Consider the following 8,531-nt stretch of genomic DNA (forward strand, 5'->3'; position numbering starts at 1 on the left):
AAAAGTGGAAAACCACACTACAGGCTGATCCAACTTTGATGTAATGTCCTTAAAACAAGTCAAAATGAGGCTCAGTACTGTGTGTGGCCTCCACGTGCCTGTATGACCTCCCTACAACGCCTGGGCATGCTCCCGATGAGGTGGTGGATGGTCTCCTGAGGGATCTCCTCCCAGACCTGGACTAAAGCATCCGCCAACTCCTGGACAGTCTGTGGTGCAACGTGGCGTTGGTGGATGGAGCGAGACATGATGTCCCAGATGTGCACAATTGGATTCAGGTCTGGGGAACGGGCGGGCCAGTCCATAGCATCGATGTCTTCCTCTTGCAGGAACTGCTGACACACTCCAGCCACATGAGGTCTAGTATTGTCTTGCATTAGGAGGAACCCAGGGCCAACCGCACCAGCATATGGTCTCACAAGGGGTCTGAGGATCTCATCTCGGTACCTAATGGCAGTCAGGCTACCTCTGGCGAGCACATGGAGGGCTGTGCGGCCCCCCAAAGAAATGCCACCCCACACCATGACTGACCCACCGCCAAACCGGTCATGCTGGAGGATGTTGCAGGCAGCAGAACGTTCTCCACGGCGTCTCCAGACTCTGTCACGTCTGTCACATGCTCAGTGTGAACCTGCTTTCATCTGTGAAGAGCACAGGACGCCAGTGGCAAATTTGCCAATCTTGGTGTTCTCTGGCAAATGCCAAACGTCCTGCACGGTGTTGGGCTGTAAGCACAACCCCCACCTGTGGACGTCGGGCCCTCATACCACCCTCATGGAGTCTGTTTCTGACCGTTTGAGCAGACACATGCATATTTGTGGCCTGCTGGAGGTCATTTCGCAGGGCTCTGGCAGTGCTCCTCCTGCTCCTCCTTGCACAAAGGCGGAGGTAGCGGTCCTGCTGCTGGGTTGTTGCCCTCCTACGGCCTCCTCCACGTCTCCTGATGTACTGGCCTGTCTCCTGGTAGCGCCTCCATGCTCTGGACACTACGCTGACAGACACAGCAAACCTTCTTGCCACAGCTCGCATTGATGTGCCATCCTGGGTGAGCTGCACTACCTGAGCCACTTGTGTGGGTTGTAGACTCCGTCTCATGGTACCACTAGAGTGAAAGCACTGCCAGCATTCAAAAGTGACCAAAACATCAGCCAGGAAGCATAGGAACTGAGAAGTGGTCTGTGGTCCCCACCTGAAGAACCACTCCTTTATTGGGGGTGTCTTGCTAAATGCCTATAATCTCCACCTGTTGTCTATTCCATTTGCACAACAGCATGTGCAATTTATTGTCAATCAGTGTTGCTTTCTAAGTGGACAGTTTGATTTCACAGAAGTGTGATTGACTTGGAGTTACATTGTGTTGTTTAAGTGTTCCCTTTATTTTTTTGAGCAGTGTCCCATTTTCTAGCTCTGAGTCTCTACTTTTATCCAATGTAAAAAACACAATTTCAACTTTTGCTACATTAGACCGAATCATGTGAAGCCCATAGTGTCACGTTGTATAAATTATTGGCGACAGGCACAGGAATACGTAACAAATTACAACATGCCATGAAAGGCTCGGGACGAAGCCCAAAACAAACACAAAAACACAGGGATGTAACCCAAACAAAAGAGGGAGGTTAAATCTCTAATAAATACACGGGACAAAACCCGTAATAACGAGTACACAATACACTCAGCACGGAAGCCAAAACAACAAAGCACAGGTACTCACGAGACCAACGGACATGGGAACAATAAATGACAAAACAATGGTGAACAGAGGACACATATATACAATTACTTAACAGCGGGAATGGAAACCTGATGTGTGTAATGAAACAGTTCAGTGACGCCTAGAGGCCAGTGACGTAGACCTCCGGAGCTGGTGCACGGAATGAGCAGCAATACCGGGGGAATCCGTGACACAGAGTTGGGCCTAATTAATTTATTTCAATTGACTGATTTCTTTATATGAACTGTAACTCAGTAAAATTGTTGCATGTTGAGTTTATATTTTGTTCAGTATATGTGTGCCTATATAGACATGATTATTTTATTTTGCTACAACAAATATAGTATCTTATAGGCCATGTGGGATGGCCATCCTAATGATGCATGACACTATAATAATAAATAAATCAACTCAAATTGTATTTGTTTTAAACATGAGGTGGTTAAAAAATATGAGACGGACCATGTCTCGCCAGTCAGTGGCAGGGTCTACAGACAATTAAAGACTACAAAAGGAAAACCAACCACGTCACGGAAACCGACGTCTTGCTTCCGGGCAAGCTAAACACCTTCTTCACCCTCTTTGAGGATAACACAGTGCCAAAGACGAGGGACCGCTACCAAGGACTGTGGGCTCTCCTTCTCCGTGGCCAACGTGAGTAAGACATTTAAGTGTGTTAACCCTCGCAAGGCTGCCGGCCCAGACGGCATCCCGAGCCGCATCCTCAGAGCATGCGCAGACCAGCTGGCTGGTTGTTCCTTTACCCAAGAAAGCAAAGGTAACTGAACCGTAGCCCCGTAGCACTCACTTCTGTCACCATGAAGTGCTTTGAGAGACTAGTCAAGGATCATATCACCTCTACCTTACCTCACACCATATAACCACTTAAATTTGTTTACGGCCCCAATAGATCCACAGACGATGTAATCGCCATAACACTGCACACTGCCCTATTCCATCTGGACAATAGGAATACCTATGTTAGAATGCTGTTCATTGACTATAGCTCAGCATTTACCACCATAGTACCCTACAAGCTCATAATTAAGCTTGAGGCCCTGGGTCTGAATCCCACCCTGTGAAACTGGGTCCTGGATTTTCTGACGGGCCATCCCCAGGTGGTGAAGGTAGGAAAAGAACACCTCCACTTTCCTGATACTCAACACAGGGGCTCCACGAAGATGCGTGCTCAGCCCCCTCTTGTACTCCCTGTTCACCCATGACTGCGTGGCCACACACACCTCCAACTCAATCATCAAGTTTGCAGATGACACAACAGTAGTAGGCCTGATTATCAACAATGATGAAGACAGCCTACAGAAGGAGGTGAGGGCCCTGGGAGTGTGGTGCCAGGAAAATAACCTCTCACCCAAAGTCAACAAAACAAAGGAGCCGATTGTGGACGTCAGGAAACAGCAGAGGGACCACCCCCCTATCCATTGGAACCTAAAACCCTCAAACTTTTACAGATGTACTGGGTGAGATTACTGGGTAAATTAGCACCACGTGCAGTGATGTAGGCTTGTGTGGATAAATAAGAAGGGACGAATTCTTGTCCCAGTCCGGCCCTGGTCTTTGGGTTGTTCAGTGTGACAAGGTCTAGGTCTGCCGCTTAAGTACCACTAGGTGTGGTCATAGGCACCAACAAAGTTCTGTCAGTGTCAAAAATGTAGCCTTTATCATGTAGTGTGGCTGGTGTTATGAGCCGATCCCAGTGACTGACCAATAGGAACACGGCCGGCACTGATTATGCAGTCAGATTAATATAATGGTTTGATTTAAACCAGATGATTTCCTAATAATCCTGTTTACATGTCATTTCTAAAATCAGGCTACCTGGTGGGTTTTTGATAAAGGAATAAAAACATCAATCAAAATAAACATTCTACCAATGCGACCATGTTCGTTTTGGGAATCCTATTTAAATCCTTAGTTTGGATTCATAAAGTTTGTAGGCGACACTATTTCTAAAATGGATACTTTTCCAAATTCACTTCACACCTGCATATTGTAAGAGGGATGCTGGTGCTGGCACATGTGCAGATCAAACATAATGCTGCAGCTGACATAGCCTAGATCGGCTGACGTAGCCTCGCAAGCCAATGTGACGACAAACTGAAGTAAATTGTACAATCAGGCCAGGTTGAAATCAAGATTTTAATTTTGTAAAGCCAGGCTATACGACTTTCAAAATCCTAACATTGTTGAGCCTCTCACATTAAACAATTCCTCACATTAAACAACTCCTGTAGTTTTGTCTTGCCAACGTAGGGGTGCGCACACTAAATTATGTGGCCGAGACGGGGTCACACACTACAAGATTCTTCACTTGGCCGTGAGGATTCTCAATACCACTCAGGTAACCTAATAAAGGATTAGTTATGGCTCAAAGCAGGCTCAAAAAACTTTTTCAGTCAGACATTCACGCATGCCATGTACACAGGTGAAATATCTAGCCAATACATTTTGAATTGAATAACACTGTATTAGGGATGACCATGGAGGCAATGAGAAACACTGAGATAGGGTGCAAACAAGTAGGGGTTTTACTCTTAATTTTCAAAAATACAAATAATTACAAGAGGAAATAAACCAAAACATGCTTTAAAATAGACAAAAATGGATAACTGAACTGAAATGAAAAAACAGACTGTCCTATAAATTCTTAACTTAAAAATGAACTGACATCTAAGGTACAGGAACAAAACGTACATAAATCATAATTCAACTGACAAGAAAGGGGTTGACACAGAGAATACACTACATTACCAAAAGTATGTGGACATCTGCCGTGACTTGCTTCCATTCAGCCATAAGAGCATTAGTGAGGTCGGGCACTGATTTTGGGCGATTAGGCCTGGCTCGCAGACTGCGTTCCAATTCATCCCAAAGGTGTTCGATGTGATTGAGGTCACGGCTCTGTGCAGGCCAGTCAAGTTCTTCCACATTGATCTTGACAAAACTATTTCTGTATGGACCTTGGTTTGTGCACAGGGGCATTGTCATGCTGAAACAGGAAAGCGCCTACCACAAACTCTTGCCTCATAGTTGGAAGCACAGAATTGTCTAGAATGTCATTGTATGCTGTATTGTTAAGATGTCCCTTCATTGGAACTAAAGAGCCTAGCCCGAACAATGGAAAAACAGCCTCAGACCATTATTCCTCCTCTATCAAACTTTACAGTTGGCACTATGCATTCGGGCAGATAGCGTTTGCTTGGCATCCGCCAGACCCAGATTTGTCTGTCGGACTGCCAGATGGTGAAGCGTGATTCATCACTCCAGAGAACGCGTTTCCACTGCTCCAGAGTCTAATGGAGGTGAGCTTTACACCACTCCAGCCGACGCTTGGCATTGCGCATGGTGATCTTAGGCTTGTGTGTGGCTGCTCGGCCATGGAAACCCATTTCATGAAGCTCCTGACAAATAGTTTGTGTGCTGACGTTTCAACCGAGGACAGATGATTTTTACGAGCTACACGCTTCTGCGGTCCCGTTCTGTGAGCTTGTGTGACCTACCACTTCGCAGCTCAGCCGTTGTTGCTCCTAGACATTTCCACTTTACAATAACAGCACTTACAGTTGACCGGGGCAGCCCACCATTGCCCCCCCAGCAAAATCATATTTTTTTAACCAAACTATGTTGAGGTAAAAATGTATTGGGGTTAACATCTATACAAGCATTATAATCACATGTTCATGTCATCAATCAATTGCATTACAGTTAAAAACTACTTGAACTACCACCACCAATTTCTGTATGCTATCTATGTTACAAGCGTATACGAATGGCAGTTAGCATTTAGCAGTTTTGCTGAAAAGTGTCTTCTAAATGTTACCCAGTGAAAAAAGCCAAATATGTCGAAATCAGATTTTCCACTTTGTGGGCCTGTTATAATGAATCAATCATAATGGATTTGACAAATATCCACTCATTTGGACAGATTTGTTGAAGTGCGCCAATCCATGTGCACCAATCGCATCTATTCCGTTTACCTCCCCGATCTCTTTCCAGGAGTTCAAAAACATTTTTGTGTCTTTGAAATCCCTACGAGGTATCAAAAATATGCTTTTGATTTGTGAACTTTTCTCAAAGTTCTCCACGTTTGTTGTCAAGGAAGTGTGATCCAGCAATGGTGGTGGCAGCATCATCATGCGGCAGGGACTGGGAGACTAGTCAGGATCGAGGGAAAGATGAACAGATCTTTGATGAAAACCTGCTCCAAAGCGCTCAGGACCTCAGACTGGGTCGAAGGCTCACCTTCCAAAAGGACAACGACCCTAAGCACACAGCCAAGGCAACGCAGGAGTGGCTTCGGGACAAGTCTCTGAATGTCCTTAAGTGACCCAGCTAGAACCTGGATTTGAACCCAATCGAACATCTCTGGAGAGATCTGAAAATAGCTGTGCAGCGACACTCCCCATCCAACCTGACAGAGCTTGAGAGGATCTGCAGAGAAGAATGGGACAAACCCCAAATACATGTGTGCCAAACTTGTAGAGTCATACCCAAGAAGACTTGAGGCTGTAATCGATGCCAAATGTGCTGCAATAAAGTATAAAGTAAAGGGTCTGAATACTTACGTAAATGTGAAATTTCTGTCGTCTTTTATACATTTACTAACATTTCTAAAAACCTTTTATTTTATTTGTCATTATTGGATATTGATTAGGGGAAAAAATGCAATTTAATCAATTTTAGAGTAAGGTTGTAACAAAATAAAATGTGAAAAATGTCAAGGGGTCTGAATACTATATATATATATATATATATATATATATATATATATATATATGAGATCAATCTGGTCTTGAATTAAAAAAAAACAATAGCCCAGGCCAATGAAGCGACACACAGATTGATATAGCCTCCTAATATGGTACAATCTGCGTGTCGCTTCATTGGCCTGGGCTATTTTTTCTTTGAATTCAAGACCAGATTGATCTCAGTTTGTCAAAGTAGTCACTATTTCAGTCCTTTGTGTGCTATTGAAAAACATTCAGCTGATGTCTTCTATCATGTATATGACATAACATTTGATGAAATGCGTTTTTGAAAGGCAATTAACAAATGTTCCCCATGTGTGGAAATCGTAAAAATGCTTCTGATCAAGTGGAGTCTATGCCACATTGCAAAAGTTATTATGCCTTTATTATTAAAGGGATTTTTCTTCAATAGTAAATGTACCACACATCGAATTGCATCTTGGTGCACGGATTTGTTTACATGAAATTATAATTTGCACGGAAAACCCCCCCTCACGGCCTATGATTTCTTAACCAGGCCCTGTTCAGAGCGTTCAAGCAATGCATTCCGCCAAGACTTGTTTACAATCTAGTCAGGTTGCGGTTACAACTAGAACTCGTTTCAAATGTATCAAGAAATAGTAGTATTTGTATGCCTAGCAATCAACCAATGTACTGTTTTTACAGCACACTGTTACAAGTCTCATTCACAAATGACAGCTACAATAAGCCCCTTATGATGAACGACATGTGAACGAGATGCTTGTAGAATCATGACTCTTTAGAGAGTTTTCAGTTCATCGTTCGCGGGTAGAGGTACTGCATGCTCTGGGCATTACAGACACAAATGAACGAAATGAGTCGAAAGATTTGTTATTTTTACTGAACGAGTCGAAAAGATCCGAGACAGTAACAAGAGCCTAACTTCTCATCACTAATAGCCTACTCATCGCTAGGTAAATCATGTTAGCCGAATCTGCTAGATTGGAATCATCCGGTTAAGGTTGCTGTGCATAATCAATCCCAGATAGATCAGACATCACTATTTGCCAAATATCTTCAGTGGTTGATCATTTTATGAATCACATAAAGGTAATTCAAAGGAGTGTATCATTCCTTGCTGATTTGAAGAAAATTAACAAAGTGATAAGGAGATAAGGTATTTCAAGTTATGATCGATTTGGCTAACAATGGAATTAAATCGTGGTCTAATAAATATATTATCTTTGACTTGCCAATTCCATAAAGATCATGAAGTCAATACAATTGACACACCACTGCGCACAGCAATATTGCAAAGGGCAACGTGTCAAAATGGTTTGTATTGTAACAAACATGCAACATAGAGGAATGCCAGTTATTTTTCCACTTACCTTGAGAACAGTATCAGCTCATAAATCCAGGAAAATATGTCATCCTATGCAGAAGTACTGTTCCACTGTATACGAGGAGCAGGAGGTGCTAAAAACGTACTCACCCCTGTAGCGCAACTCAACTTCCAGCTGTAATAATTAAGGAAGTCAGAACTTTTGGGGGGGACAAATCGAAACCTGAAATGTGGCGCATGGGTTGTATTAGAGAAATTGTTATAGGCTAGCCTAACGTTACTTATCTGGCCACAAATGCGTCCCATGGGAGAAAGCGACATAAATTGCAGAGAAACCCCGATAGAGAAGTAACCTGCAGATATTTAAATTCCTTTGGTAAACTTGGTACGCCGCTACATCCGTAGGCTACGCCGCTATAATTTCCAAAAGTGCGCCCCTGCTTCAATCTTGGTTCCACCAGCAGCGCAAACGACGACGTCACTCTGTATGGTAACGAGGAAACCTTTCAAATAAAAGCCTGCATTTAAAAATGTCAATGTCGATAACTAATTCAAAAGATATTACATTTTAATCAATGGCCTTTTTATTGTGCTTATTCCGCAAGAAGGGATTTATGAAAACAACGAGAAATGTTAATTTAAAAAAATCAATTGGGTACTTTTTAAAACTGTTTTAAAGTCACCATTGGCCTCATGGTAAAATCCCTGTAATTGCAGCCAAAGGTGCTTCTACAAAGTATTGACT

At 43.2% G+C, this 8,531-nt stretch overlaps 1 protein-coding gene across 1 annotated transcript in view; it reads right to left on the bottom strand.

The window, feature by feature from the left end:
• LOC110521831 (cytosolic phospholipase A2) overlaps positions 1–8,233 on the bottom strand; it is a 47,729-nt gene extending 39,496 nt beyond the window's left edge. Inside the window, exon 1 of the mRNA XM_021599738.2 lies at positions 7,833–8,233. The gene's annotated coding sequence lies outside the window, so the exon portion shown is untranslated. The remainder of the gene's footprint in view (positions 1–7,832) is intronic.
• Between the last annotated feature and the right edge of the window lie 298 nt (positions 8,234–8,531).

The sequence above is a fragment of the Oncorhynchus mykiss genome, chromosome 30 (assembly GCF_013265735.2).
Source record: "Oncorhynchus mykiss isolate Arlee chromosome 30, USDA_OmykA_1.1, whole genome shotgun sequence".
Taxonomy (NCBI): Eukaryota; Metazoa; Chordata; class Actinopteri; order Salmoniformes; family Salmonidae; genus Oncorhynchus; species Oncorhynchus mykiss.